Genomic DNA, 16,252 nt, shown 5'->3' on the forward strand with positions numbered 1-16,252 from the left:
CTCATTTTTTTTAATATTTTTCCTCCAAAATTTTACACCTCCCTATTTACTTTCTTTCAAATTTTTATTCCCCAAAACTTTTTATTTTCCCTCTAAACTTTTACTTCTCACCTTTTACTCTCAAATAAAAATCAAAATTATCCAAAAAAAATACTAAACATAAATAGTAATAATTTTATTTATATCTACAATTTATATTATTAAATTAAATTTCACATTTTATATTATTTATATTATTGAATTGTTTAGTCATATTGAATATTTATATTAAAATTGAATTATTAATTATGCTATTAAATGTTTGTAAGACCCAATTTGTGCCCGGGCTTACACCAAAACCAAAACAAAAAAATAAAACTAAAAAATATATAAATAATAGTCCAATGTTCATTTCTTACATAGTCCAGCAACTAAAATAATGGGTTCAAATTATTAAACTTAATCCAACTAGCCTAAATAACCCAAAATACCCCAAGCCCAAAACACCTAGGGAATTTTCAGCAGAAATCTTAGAAGCTTCAGCCACAGCAGCCTTTAGTTGATTCTTCCACTCGTGCCATGTTCCGCAAATAACTCCTCCACGCCATGCACACCTGCAACAAACGAAAACCACAACAGCAAATGACAGCAAGCAATAACAGATTACAACAAGGATTTTTTGTATTTTTATTTACTCATTTTTTGGCTATAAAACCGAATGTAAACGATGTAAATGGGGGTTCTTCTTCTTTTTTTTTCAGAAATACACATGCATACTAAAATAAAAAAAGTTACTGAAATTAAAAAGTGATTGAAAGTTCTTGAGATTCTTGATTTTCTTTTCGATTTATTTTTTTTGGTTTATTTTTCACATTCAAAAACCGAAAGAAAGAAATAAAAGAAGGAAAACTTACCGTGTGAAGAGGCCATGGCTTTCTTCTCTTTGTTTTGTTGAAATCAAATCAAAGGAGATTCCAAGGTTGAAAGGAACCTCCCAAATTGAGAGCATTATGTGAAGTTGAAACGGCAAATAAAAGAGGGAATAGAATTGAAAACGGTGCCATTAGCTGGATCCACACTTTGGTGCTTCAAATGGTTAATTTGCGCGCTAAGTCCTTTGCATTCGCATGGGGCTTCAACTACTTCCTTTTTGCTTTGCTTTGTTTTTTTTTCTTTTTCAATTTGGCTCGCTGATTTGAGCGCATTTTCATTTTAATCCATGATACAGTGATGTGATTCAGGCCTGGGAGGATTTACAATATTAGTCCCTATATATTTATGCATGTTATGCATTGATCTATTTTATGGTCATTTTATTTACAAATTGTCCTTCTTATCTTGATGCATTTTTAATTGAGTCTTATATTTGTATAATCGGTTAATTTAGAATACATTCAATATGTGTATGCTTTAATCCATGTTAATAATTTTGTTTGTACATTTGTACAATTATTTTAGATTGTTTACATCATGTATCTTATTTCTTTAAATATTTCGCATATATTTGTATATTAATCATTCTTTTTTAGTTTTTTATAATAACTATTGTTTTGCATGTTGTAAAATTCTTTTTATATTACATTGTTTTAATATCTTATTAATAAGTGTTGTTAATATATTTATATACCTAAATTACTTAAAGTATTTCTTAACTTATGTTTAATTTACATGTCTTTATGTACATATAATATTGTTTTGAAAATTCATCTTGGTATTTATAAAATTATTATTTTTGAAATATGTCTCCTTATTATGTTATCCTAGTATGTTATTTAGTATTTCTTTTAAGTATTTTTGAGCAAAATGATATGAATATAATTTTCTAATTTCACATGTGTTTATTTTATACATAAGTTTTAAATGTAAAAATCTATCATGCGTGTAATACCTTGCCATGTATTATTATTTCTTCATATTTTGTGTGTTATTTAAGTTATTATTAAACATATATTTAGAACTTATATTTAATTTGCATCCATTATTAAAACCAAGATAGTCTTATACATATATATATATATATATATATATATATATATGTATTTTTGTATAATTGTGTTTTAAAATTATTATGTATATAAGTTATGATAAAATTAAGTTAATCTTATAATTCATATTTTATTCAATATTATTTTGGACATACAATTATCATTAAAATTTCTTCATTTGTACATTACCCATGCTAAATTATTTTTACCATAGTACATGTTATTACTTTCATATAAATCTATGTAAATATTTTTCTTTCAATGTATATATTATCCTTTAAAGTCATTTATATGTATAATATATTCTTTCTAAAGACCATTTGTTTTATCATACGATTTATATATTGTATACATTATTTTATTATCCTTATGTATGTACTATCTATATGTTCCATCACTTTAACTCAGTTTGTTACATGTAAAATTATATATTATTTGTTTCCAAATGCCCTTTATAAATATAATCTTAATAATATATATATTACTAAATTTACGTGTAAATATAATTTTACGCTTTTGTATATAACCTTGTTTTTTAGAAACTTTTGTTATCCATATACCTTATATATTTACTTTGTTTCTTTCTTACATTTTTTTACAAACAATTATACTTAATTTTACTTGTATATACATGTTTCATAAATTTATTATATTATTTTATAACATGCATTGTCATTCCTACATATTTAATACATTATTTAAAGTTATCATGTGAATTATCAATTTTTGAATGAATTTGTGTTTTAAATACTTCATGCATAATTTGATTTGAACTTTGTATTTTTATCATAATTATTTTCAATAAACATGTTTAAGCAAATTTCTAAATTTTTGTTATTCTGAAATAATGCGATATCTAATATTTGGAGAATTCGGAAAATCATGCTCAATCGTACTGGGTATGACTTTTCCGGAGAACCAAATATTTGGATAACCTTTTATAATTTTAATGTATGTTTTTTTAAAGAAGTCGAAAATCAATCGTGTTTTAAAGGTATAAGGATCGCATCCAATCGTACTGGGTATGAAACTGCATATCTTTGAAACGAAGGATTTTTGACCTCTAATTTAAACTATTCGAACATTTAAAAAAAAAGAATCGTACTTTGAGAAAATCTTTTCTTTTAAAACTTTTGATATAAGGATAGCATTAAATCAATTTGGAACCAATTTTTGGGCGTAATGAGGGTGCTAACCCTTCCTCATACGTAACTGACTCCCGAACCCACTTTTTTTATTTTACACGAATAAAGCGTTTTAGTAGGTGGTCCAATCACACCTAAATCGAGAGATTGGTGGCGACTCCACATTTTTGTTTTCACAAGTCGATCCCCATTGCTTTCAAAATAAAAAAAGGGTTTCGACAATGTTCATGTTGAAATTTTATATTGGTATCAATTTCACATTTTATCTTTAAAATAACTTTTATTAAAAATCACATTTTTAAATTTAATATATTTTTAATTCCAAAATACATAGTGACAAGAATCTAAAGATAATTGAAACAACTAAGCAAGCAAATAAGCTAACCCGTATATAAAAAATTAATAAATAAATTATGAGGTAATGAAAGTTAATAAAAATTTTGGTTAAGGTGGACAAATTTTATTACGATGGGTGATTGTGGTTACAAGGACCCAAAATTATTTTTTAAAATTTAACTTGAACAAATATATTCTATTCGATTCGATTCAAATTCCATCCCACTCGACTCGATTCGAGAAAATTTCAAATCAAATTAGGATGATAAAATATGATTCGTCAACTTGATTAACATGAAATTTTTTCATTCAATTCGGTTCGATTCGATCAAACGCTCACCCCTAGCACGAATACTTATCTCACGATTTCTGACCGGAAAGAACACTGGCCTAAAGCTAAGATAAAATTTAGTGTAGCATAGATTTAATTATGCTTGTAGGTTGTGGAGGGTGATTGGTTTTGTATGAAAGCTAATGGAAGTTGGGAAGAAAAAGTACTTGGAAAGCAATTAGGCCAATTTTAAAAGAACAAAGAAATGTAAATGGAACAACAGAATTCCCACGCCCAAATTGAAAGGAAAAAGAATTTAATTCTATTCAATTCCAAATTGAAGTAGGAATGTAAAATTAAGGGATGCCTTTCCAAAGGACATTAAGGCCCTATTTATATACATAGAGTTTGCTATTTTTGGCCTTAACTAATTTAACATAAAATCAAAATAAGATTTTTTCTTATTTTTGGCTTTTACAAAGTAAAAAATTCTGATGAGTCATTGACTTTTCTCCACTTTTTTTATTCGACCTCATTTTTATTGATTGTGTTTTAATTTGGTCCTTTTCTGCATGTTTTTGTCTCTTAGCGTCCCAATTGCATCCCTAAAAATATTAAAACATAAAAGTACTAATTTAGCAGGGATCAATTCAGAAATAAACTGAATTAAACACAAAATACATGCAAATTAATATGTTATCACAAGCCATTCCTACCTTTGCAATGTCATGCTTCTTGTTACCAACCTCATTTTACTTGGAGTTGGAATGTATTATTAGTCGGTTTTGGTAGCAAAAGCATGGAGGAAGAAAGAGAATTCATTGGTGTGAGTGGTCGAAGTTATGTGAGCTAAGGGAAGATGAGGGCTTAAGTTTCAGAAATTTGGCGAAATTTAATATTGTTTTACTTGCGAAACAAGGGTAGCGTTTGATTAAATATCTGGATTCACTTTTAGCACAATTACTTAAAGGACAGTATTATTCATCTACTGATTTCATGAATGCAAATCTATGTACTTACCCATCATATACTTGGAAGAGCATTTGTGCTACAAGGGGTCTGCTCCAAATGGGACTGGGCTAGTGAGTGAGTTCTGGGACCAATATCAGAATTTGGAAGGATGTATACGTTCTTGGGCTGCTTGGAAGGAAAATAGAACCATCTGAGGGGGAACTCATTAGTTTGATTAGTGTTTGAATTGATTAATCATCCAAAAAAACAGTGGGATGAGCAGAAACTTATTGTTCATTTAGGTGAGGAAATTGCTAAAAGGGTACAATGTATTTCTATTGCTGAGAATCTATAGAAGAATAGGATAGTTTGGGGAGAGGAGTCGTCAAGTGATTTTTCAGTAAAGAGTGGCCATAATATCTTAATTCAGAGTGCTGAGTCTATTAATAGTAACGATAATTAGGCAACTTTCTTTAAGAGGATCTGACAGATTAGTTTACCAGAGAAAATAAAAATTATAGCATGGAGAATCATTAAAAATTACATCCCTAGCTACTACATTTTGTATAATAGAAGGCTAGGAAGTTCACCAATGTGCCTGAAGTGTACAGGAGATGTCGAAACCTCTGAGCATATTTTTAGAGATTATCCTTTTGTAGTAAAAATATGGAGAAAGTTAGATTTTGAATGGCTTGATGATATTGTTAATGGATCTTTATAAGAATAGCTTAATTACATTGTTTCCACGTTATCTACTACTACATGCAAGATTGTGATTTGTACCTTATGGTATAGTGGTCAGCAAAAAACATATTGTAACAGCCTAATTTAGATCTTAATCAGAATAGTAATTTCGGGACCATGAATTCGAGTCCAAAAAATATTTAAAAATTATTTTGTGTTTATTTTATGTGAATTTATATTTGTGAAATTTTCGTGATTTAATTTTGTCGATTAGGTGTCCGATTTAATAAAATGACTTAATCGTGTAAAATGAAAATTTGGTGGTTATTTCTAAAAGGGACCTATTTGTTATTGGCTTTTTAAGTGGGAACCTCTATGTTGAAAATAACCCACTTTCATGTTAGTTGGACGGTATTAGGCTTACAATATAAAGTTTTATTATAAACTCATTAAGGTTATATTAGTAAATTAAGTTTTAATTTATAATATGTTATAATATACATAATAAAACATAAAATAAAGTTAACATATATGTTATTTCTTCATTGTTCTTGTCGAATATAAACAAAAGAAAAAGAAAGAAAACCAAGCTAGGGTTCGGCACATATTCAAGCTCAATTAAGGTTCGTTTTTGTTCGGTTTTTAATAATTTCTACGTTTTTGAGATCGTTGCTTAGTAATCTTCAAGACCCAAGCTTTAATTTTTTATTTTGATGAATATTTTGAGTTGTGTCATTGCTGATAGCTTGTGATTTTTGTTGTTTGATGATGAAATATGAAAGATGTTTTAGATTAACATGTTTTGTATTGGAGTTTTTGATAATTTTGAGTAATTAGGACTAAATTGCAAAAATAATAATTTGAGGGACTAAAATGTGAATTAAATGAAATATATGGGCTTGTATAGATATGGGTACCATTCGAACTAACATGGGTACTTTGAAATTTTGTGTATTTTGTGTTTTGTGCAATAGGGACTAAATTGTAAAAATTGTAAATGATAGGGGTAAAAGGTAATTTGTCCATTTATGTGTTTTTGGACTAAATTGAATGAAAATATATTTGAATGAGCTTATTAAATATGTTTAGATCAAGAACCAAAGAAATAAAATTTGGATCGAGGAAAAACGAAAGTTGTTGACTAGTCGATCCGTATCGATTTTTCGTTGTTCGAGGTAAGTTTATAAGCAAATAGACGTACTTAATTTTAATTAAATGTAAAGTATAGATGCTGAATTGAATTATATGATATTATAAATGCAATTGCTGAATGTGTATAAGCTTTGTAACTATGTTTAAGCATTCGTTTCGACCGAGTTACGACGTTCGAAAGCCCTGTATGAACCTTAGGAATAGTTAGGATACATATGTCATGACATAGGATTCCGATATATGTGTGCGAGTAAGACCATGGAATCGATATGTGATTCTGATATGTGTTTACAAGTAAGACCCTGTCTGGGACAGTGGCATCGATAAGAGATTACATGTAAGACCACGTCTGAGACGTTGGTATTGTACGATATATGTGTGATCATCCGAGTGTCCTATCCAATTCCGAATGGTTCATCAGGCATGGATAAATTGTGAATAAATACGAAATATGAGCTGAAAGATCAGGTATGTAATAATCTATTATCTATGGAAATAAGGTAAGTAAGCTAATTTATGTATGTTACAAATTGTGTATGAACTTAATAATGAATATGTACGAATATGATATGTGATTTCGGCTTTGAAGATGAGTAACTTAAGTTTTATTGTAAAACCCCCTAACCCCAAACCGTTACCGGAACGAGGTTACGAGGCATTACCGGACATATCAGACAACTTACGAATAATTTACAATTAATATAACTTTCATAGTATAATATAATAATTAAGTCCCTATCTTGAACTCTCGAAGTTCAAACACATATTAAAAGTAGAACGGGACTTGTTCGAGTATTCCAAATTTTTTTATAAAAATTTCAGCAGCATTTCTGCTTATTTTTACCTAAACCTCCTGCAAATTCAAACCAAAACAACCAACACCAATATTTCACATTCATATACTAATATTTATATTATTAACAAAATTTTAATTTAATAACTATTATAGCATCATTCAAAATTGATTAAAAACTTCATTCATTTAACAACTTGATGTTCATGTATCAAAATATCATGTACTTTCCTTACCATTTCATTTAACCATCTAAATTTTATAATTCATCCTTCACTACCCAAAGTAATATACATATTCAAGTGACTAAATAACACCTATGTACATGCCACTTTTACCCAAAAGAAAAATATACATCACCAAGTTTGTGTTGAGTCTGGATTGTTCGGATGTTGAGTAGGGACACTTGACTTCTACTAACTCACAGCATACGAAACAACCGTGACAAAGTATGGATATACTCAGTGGTATTACTATAATCCAAGACTATTTAACATTAATAAATTACAAACATCAATTATTTACCCTATTAACAAATAATCTCATTTTCAAAATTTCATTTCAATTATTTACCCTATTAACAAAGCTCTGACTATGATGATACGCGGATTTCCACCCAAACACACCGAATATCCAACCCAAACACACCGGAATATTGTAAATCTTCCATAACACACCGGTATAATATATCCTCCCAAACACACCAATAAGGCATTAAATGCCTATTCGGATAAACCGAAGTATATAATAATAGAAACATCTTCTCGGCCGAACTACAATCTCTTCATCACATCACAAATCCAATGGCATGCCATTTGTATCGAATCTAGTCCGACAAGTTAATAGGGTATTATTTTACTTTTTCTAATTTCAATTTCACATACTTACCTCAAGTCTTATTTACCATACATAACAATTAAAATTTCAGCAATCAATAATAATTAAAATTCGAATTATAGTAATACACACCGTAATTCTCCCGTTTTAGTCCTCGATGACTTTCTCCTTTCCTTTCGATGCTGATGCTTCAGGTTCTTTGTTGGCTATGAAAATAATAATTTATAATCATCAATACAACATGATTCAATTTAATTCATGAGCCTAAACATGCAAATTTAACCATTTTTAATGTATATATATAATTTCACCATTAAGCTGTCTACTTGAGTCATTGTTACTAAATTATTTATATCTTCAGCTACGAAACTCCAAATTAATATCCGTAAATTTTTATTAAAACTAGACTCATATATCTTCTAACCATAAAATTTCCAGAATTTTTGGTCTAGCCATTTAGTATATTTTATTCATTAAATACTCCCCTGTTACTTCATTTGACAGTTCTGACCTCTCTCTACTAAAAATAAATTATCTCATTGTACAGAACTCGAATAAGGTTCTTGTTTATTTATTTTGAAACTAAATTCATTAAGGAGTTCACATATATAAATTACACTCCATAATAATTTTTGTACAATTTTTAATGATTTTCCAAAGTTAAAACAGGGCATCTCGAAATCACCCCAAACCAGTATTACAAAACTTCAAATATCTCTTGATTCATCAATTAATTGCTTACACTGTTTCTACTATAAGAAACTAGACCCAATAATCTTTAATTCCATATTTTGTTCATCCTCTAGTTCAATTTATAAAATTTTTAGTGAATTTTCAAAGTCAGACCATTGCTACTTCCCAAAACTGTTTTGATGTAAAATGTTAATAACCAAATTTATAACACCAATTCATACCTTATTCCTATTCAAATTTCATTTAAACTCAAATTTAACTATTAAATTTTCAACATATTTTCTTAATTCCGAATTTTCCTCAATTTAGTCCCTAAAACACAAAACTTATAGCTACCTTTGCAATTCAATCCTTATTTCATTTCTAACTTGAATTCCTATCAATTTAACCCCTAATTCATCTTTTTATTCAACATGAACAATATTTAGAAATCTAATAACTTTCAAAATATCAACTTAATTTCATCAAAACTTTGTTATAAAGCTTTTAAAACATCAAAATTAAGTAAAAAGGGCTAAATTGACTTACCTATTAAACTTCCAAGCTTTAAAATCCCTATTTCCCCTATTTCCTTTCTTTCCTTTCTTTTTCTCCTTCTTTCTCCCCTGTTTCGTTTCTTCTCTGTTTCTTTTGTTATGTTTCTTTAATTCTTTTATGTTATATTTTATATTTAATTAATTTAATAAATATCTATTTTAATAACAAATACTAATATTACAATCGGATACATATTTAATTTTACATTTGTACCAATAATTTTATTACAATTGTCATTATTTAATTTGTTTCTTAAACAAAAATCTCATAATTTAATTATTTAATTAACAAATATCTTTTACTTAAATTATAAGTAATTTAGTATTTAAATTACAAATGTACCAATACAATTCTTACACATGTATATTTTATTACCATACAATTGTCTTCTATTTAATTTATTTATAATATATTATTAATTAAATAATCATAATAATTTAATATAAAACTATAATAATAATCATTATAATATATATATATATATAATTTAATATATAAAACCTAAATAAAATCTTTGATTTTATTTCAATATGCTGTCTCAATTTATGTAAATGGCTTAATTGCCATTTTGATCCTTTTTATTTTCTATTACTTTGGAATTAAACTTTTACCCCTTTTTCAATTTAGTTCTTTTTGCTAATTATTCTAAATTAAGCTAATTTCAACTAATTAAATCCTAATTAGACACACCACTAGGCTCATAAATATTTTTTTAATAATTATTTTTGAACTTATTTCACTAAAACGGAGGCCCTATACTCATTTTTCCGGTGCCCGTGAATTTCAGGTCATTACATTTCTCCCCCCCTTAATAAATTTCGTCCTCGAAATTTACCTGAGAAGAGATGAGGATATTGTACTCTCATAGTTTCCTCTGGTTCCCAAGTCGCTTCTTCAACATTATGATTTCTCCATAGGACTTTCACTAAAGGAACCTTTTTATTTCTTAATTCTTTCACTTCCCGTGCTAAAATTTGAACTGGCTCTTCTTCGTATGATAGATCAGGTCGAACTTCAATATCTTCTGTAGAAATTATATGAGAAGGATCTGATCTATATTTTCGTAGCATCGAAACATGAAAAACATCATGAATCCTTTGTAATTCAGAAGGTAAAGACAATCGATATGCAACTGGTCCAATTCTTTCCACTATTTCATACGGCCCAGTAAAACGTGGGGTCAATTTACCTTTCCGACCAAATCTCAAAACTTTTTTCCAAGGAGAAACCTTTAGAAATACTTTGTCTCCAACTGAATATTCAATGTCTCGACGTTTCAAATCGGCATAAGACTTTTGTCTGTCGAAAGTGGCCTTCAATCTGTCTTTGATCTTCTTAACTGTTTCCTCCGTTTCTTGAATCAATTCCGGCCCAATTACTTTCCTTTCATTCAACTCCGTCCAACATACTGGTGATCTACATTTTCGACCATATAATGCTTCATACGGAGCCATCTGAATACTAGATTGGAAACTATTATTATAGACAAACTCAGCTAGTGGCAAATATCGCTCCCAACCTGCTTCAAAATCGATAATACAAGCTTGAAGCATATCTTCTAGTACCTGAATTACCCGTTCGGACTGTCCGTCAGTTTGGGGATGAAAAGCTATATTGAAACTAAGTCTAGTACCCAACGACTCATGTAACTGTCTCCAAAATCTCGATGTGAACCGAGGATCTCGATCTGAAATTATTGATATCGGAATGCCATGTAGTCTAACAATTTCTCGAATATACACGTCTGCAAACTTCTGCAACGACCAATCAGTCCTGACTGCTATAAAATGTGCTGACTTGGTAAGTCTATCAACTATCACCCAAATAGCATTCTTTTTGCTTGCTGACAATGGTAATCCCGTAATAAAATCCATCGTGATGCTATCCCATTTCCATTCAGGAATATTAATAGGCTGAAGCAATCCAGTAGGAACCTGATGTTCTGCCTTTACCCGTTGGCAAGTCAAACATTTACTTACAAATTCTACTATGTCTCTTTTCATCCCTGGCCACCAGTATAATTTTCTTAAATCTCGATACATTTTCGTGCCTCCGAGGTGCATAGCAAATGAACTATCATGAGCTTCCCGCAGAATCAACTCTTTAAGCTCAGAAGTATTTGGAATACAAATCCGATTTCAAAACCTCAAGCATCCACAATCATCAATACTAAAATTTTCTGCTGTGCCATTCTGTACCATCTCTCTTTTCTTCAATAATTTGTCATCTTCCAACTGAGCTGATCTAATCTGATCAAACATTGCCGGTTTTACTCTTAATTCGGCCAAAAGACTCCCATCATCAGTGATACTAAGTCGTGCAAACATTGCTCTTAATTCAATTACAGCTTTTCTGCTTAATGCATCAGCTACAACATTAGCTTTTCCCAGATGATAGTCTATAACACAATCATAATCTTTCGTAAGCTCGATCCAACGCCTTTGTCTCAAATTCAATTCTTTCGAAAAGAAGATACTTCAAACTCTTATGATCAGTATAGATGTAGCATTTTTCACCATAAAGATAATGTCTCCAAATCTTCAATGCAAAAATCACAGCTGCTAATTCAAGATCATGAGTGGGATAATTCCTTTCATGTGGTTTCAAATGACGAGATGCATAGGCTATTACCTTCCCATCCTGCATCAATACACAACCCAAACCACTCAAAGAAGCATCACTATACACTACAAAATCTTTCCCGATTCTGGCAATGTCAAAATTGGTGCCTCGGTTAACATTCGCTTCAATGTTTTAAAACTTTTCTGACACTGATCATCCCAAATAAAAGGAATATTCTTCTGCAGCAACTTGGTCATCGGCAAAGCTATCTTTGAAAATCCATTTACAAAGCTTCTGTAATACCCAGCTAAACCAAGAAAACTGCGTACCTCCAATACATTATTTGGCGCCTTCCACTGAACAATTGCTTCGATCTTTTTCGGATCAACTCGAATTCCATCTGCAGATATTACATGTCCCAGAAATACCACTACTGATAACCAGAACTCGTATTTTCTGAGCTTTCCATATAAATATTTCTCTCGTAAAATTTGTAGAACTATTCGAAGATGCTGATCATGTTCTGCCTCTGTCTTCGAATATACCAATATATCATCAATGAAAACCACCACAAACTGATCTAAATACGGCTGAAAGATACGATTCATGAGATCCATAAAAGCAGCTGGGGCATTTGTTAACCCAAATGGCATTACCAAAAACTCATAATGGCCATACCTCCTACGAAAAGCTGTTTTCGGTACATCACTTTCTTTTACCTTCAACTGATAGTAACCCGACCTTAAGTCAATCTTCGAAAACACAGAAGCTCCTCTCAACTGATCAAATAAATCATCAATGCGAGGCAGCGGGTACTTATTTTTAATTGTTACCTTGTTCAATTGTCGGTAATCAATACAAAGTCGCATAGAGCCATCTTTCTTTTTAACAAACAATACTGGAGCTCTCCAGGGTGAAATGCTTGGTCTAATAAATCCACGATCTAATAAATCTTGTAACTGCACCTTCAACTCTTTCAACTCAGTGGGCGATATTCGATACGGAGGTATAGAAATTGGTGTTGTACCTGGATACACCTCAATAGCAAATTCAACCTCTCTGTCAGGTGGTAAGCCCGGTAATTCTTCTGGGAATACATCTGGAAACTCACATACAGTCCTAATCCGACTGCACTGACTCCCAACTGAATCAGAATTAATAACGTATGCCAAGTATGCTGGACAACTGTAATATCCTGATTTTGGGCCTAGTCGGAATAGTGGTTTCGTGACCACAAAATCCGATATAGAAATAATTATTTTATGATTATTTTAAGGTCTATGATATGATTGCATGATTGTGTGAAAATTTCGTGAAGAAATTTTATGCATAAAGTGCTTAATTTGAAATTTGGGACTAAATTGAATAAATTGCAAAACTTGTGTTCTAGAAGTATTTTGCATAAAATTGAATTAGATTATTAATTAGAGGTCCTTAAAGAGTAATTTTACCAATTTCTAAGTCTATGGACAAAATTGGACATGGATGGAATTTTGGAAAGTTTAGTAGTAAGGGCATTTTGGTCATTTAGGGTAAAATGAATTAAAATACAAAATTAAAAGCCAATTTTGCTCATCTTCAACCCCATGGCCGAATATAGCAAGGAGAAACCATGGCTAGGGTTTTCAAGCTTCCAAGCTCGATTGTAAGTTCGTTCTAGCCTCGCTTTTAATGATTTTACGTTTTTGGAGTCCCTAGCTCGATTTAGCTTATGCTAGCAATAATTTAACCTAGGGTTTATATTTGGAAAAATACCCATAGGTGAAATTTGTGTATTTTGGTGTTTTATGATAGAATATGAAGTTTTAAATTATGTTAGACAACTTGTGCTACTCGGTTTTAAGTGAAAACGAGCAAAAGGGCTTAATCGGTAAAAATACCTAATAGTCATAAGTACATGTTAGAGTGAGAATTTGATGTTGCCATAGAAGGGAAAAATGATCAGCATGTCATAAAACATAAGAAAATAGGCTGAATTTTAATTTACGAGCTTTGGGGCAAAAGTGTAAATATGCAAAAGTTTAGGGCAAATTGTAATTTTTCCAAAATATGATTTTGGGTCAATTTGAATAAAGTGAGTCCTAATTAGACTATATTTTAAATGATAGAGCAAGGAAAACTGAAATTCGGGCTAAAATGGGAAAATACCAAGTGGTGGACGAAATGGTAAAATAGCCATTTTCGCATACGAGGTAAGTTCATGTGTAAATAATGTAGCATAATGGTTATTTTAAGTTATTGATGTTAATTATATGTTATGCTGAATTTTATTATGAAATGTATGCTTTGTGGTTAATTTCAAATAATATGTAAATTATGTGAACTACTTGTTAAATATAATTGTTACCGAGTATTGATTTCGGCATTCTACGGAAGACGGCAAGAATAAGTGTTCGAGGAAAAAGCCCGTTTGAACCTTAGGAATAGATTAGGATACAAGTGACATGTAACTAGGATGGTTGAGCATCCGAACTCGTTGAGTTGAGTCCGAGTTCACTTATGGATGCGAGCGTCCAACTCGTTGAGTTGAGTCCGAGTTCGTGAGATGTAACTAGGCATCCGAACTCGTTGAGTTGAGTCCGAGTTCACTTATGGATGCGAACGCCCGAGCTCGTTGAGTTGAGTCCGAGTTCACTTATGGGCGGGTTACATGGTAGCTTGGCTACATATGTGGCACTTATGTGCAAACTTTCCATGTATCCAATTATATTCCGATGTGTTCAACGGTAAAGTTCTACTCAAATGGAGGAATACTCAAGATGAAAGGGACGATTGGTAAGTGTTGTGAAATGGATAATTTGAACAGGTATGTACTTAACCCTCGGGTTGAAAACTCGATATAACAACAATATGGTAAGATGATAAATGAAAAGGTGATATGAATGTCTTGGTGATGATTATGCAAATGATGTTTTATGTTTGCTTATATGGTTATGTTACTTGCTATTTGCATGTGAGCTTACTAAGCATTTATGCTTACTCCTCCTTTTCATTCCTTGTAGTGTTGACAAGCCAGCTCGAAAATCGGAAACGGTCGGAGGCACGCCACACTATCCGTATACCATCTTGGCATAATGGCTTGTATATTTTGAGTATGGCATGTATAGCATTATAATCATTTTGTATATATGGTCTTATGATATGGTTATTGAGTGGTATGGAAATAGAATGCTTGGTAATGATTAGCCATTGGAATGGCTAATCATGATCATATTTGGTATTATGTATGTCAAATTGCTAGCTAATCCATGGAAACCATGAAATAGGTAAAATTTACCATAAAATAGATTCAGACAGCAGCAGTGATGTGAGTTTAAAAATCACTAAAAATATTAGAAATGGAATTAAATAATGAATAAGTTATGGAATCGAAGCTTGATGAGTATATTTTCATATGGAATAAGCGAAACAGGTATATGAGCTATATTTTATGAGATGTTTAAATTTTTGTGAAACAGGGCCAGAGCGATTTCTGGATCCCCTGTTCTGACTTTGGAAATTCACCATAAATTTTACAAAGATAATTAGAAGTCACGCTTTATATGTACAGATTCCTTATTGAGTCTAGTTTTATTAGAGACAAACAGCATAGTCATTGAAGCTCTGTACAGGGAGATATCTGATTCGTAATACACATAGGTCAGAGTAGTTGAACCCTGAAACAGGGGAGACTTTAACTAATAAACTGTACTAATTGGCCCAACCAAAAATTCTAGAAAAAAATTAGTAGATATATATATGAGTCTAGTTTTAGGAAAAATTTACGGAATTGGATTTCGAGTTTCGTAACTCGAGATATGATTTTTAAAGCGACTGTGATGCAGTTAGCCAGGTTGTCTGGAAATTTTAAAATGAATTGTATGAGCTGTTTAATTAATGAATTAAGTCCGTTAACACCTCGTGTTCGACTCCGGCAACGGTATCGGGTATGGGGTGTTACAACAACCCTGCTGCAGTAATTTATTAGCCTTCATCGCTGAAATAATGCGTGTCGAACCACTGGTACGGATGCCATTCACTTCAATTCTATTCCCATTTTCTGTCTGAATACTAAACCTCTTTTTATAGCAATCCAAAACTACCCCATGTTCATATAGCCAGTTCATACCCAAATGATATCAAAATCACCAAAAGGCATGATCAACAAGTCCACAAGAAACATTTTATCATGTATTATTAACGGGCACCTCCGACATACTCTATCTACTAACACTGTTTGTCCCAAAGGGCTAGACACTTCTATTACAAAACTTCAAATATCTCTTGATTCATCAATTAATTGCTTACACTGTTTCTACTATAAGAAACTAGACTCAATAATCTTTAA

At 30.9% G+C, this 16,252-nt stretch overlaps 1 long non-coding RNA gene across 1 annotated transcript; it reads right to left on the reverse strand.

The window, feature by feature from the left end:
- Positions 1 to 352: 352 nt before the first annotated feature.
- Positions 353 to 1,037, reverse strand: LOC108452436 (uncharacterized). Its single transcript, XR_001866391.2, has 2 exons — positions 894 to 1,037; positions 353 to 593 (listed from the first exon to the last, which is right to left on the reverse strand). It is a non-coding gene; the product is annotated as an uncharacterized LOC108452436 (long non-coding RNA).
- Between the last annotated feature and the right edge of the window lie 15,215 nt (positions 1,038 to 16,252).

This window comes from Gossypium arboreum, chromosome 5 (genome assembly GCF_025698485.1).
Source record: "Gossypium arboreum isolate Shixiya-1 chromosome 5, ASM2569848v2, whole genome shotgun sequence".
Classification (NCBI taxonomy): domain Eukaryota; kingdom Viridiplantae; phylum Streptophyta; class Magnoliopsida; order Malvales; family Malvaceae; genus Gossypium; species Gossypium arboreum.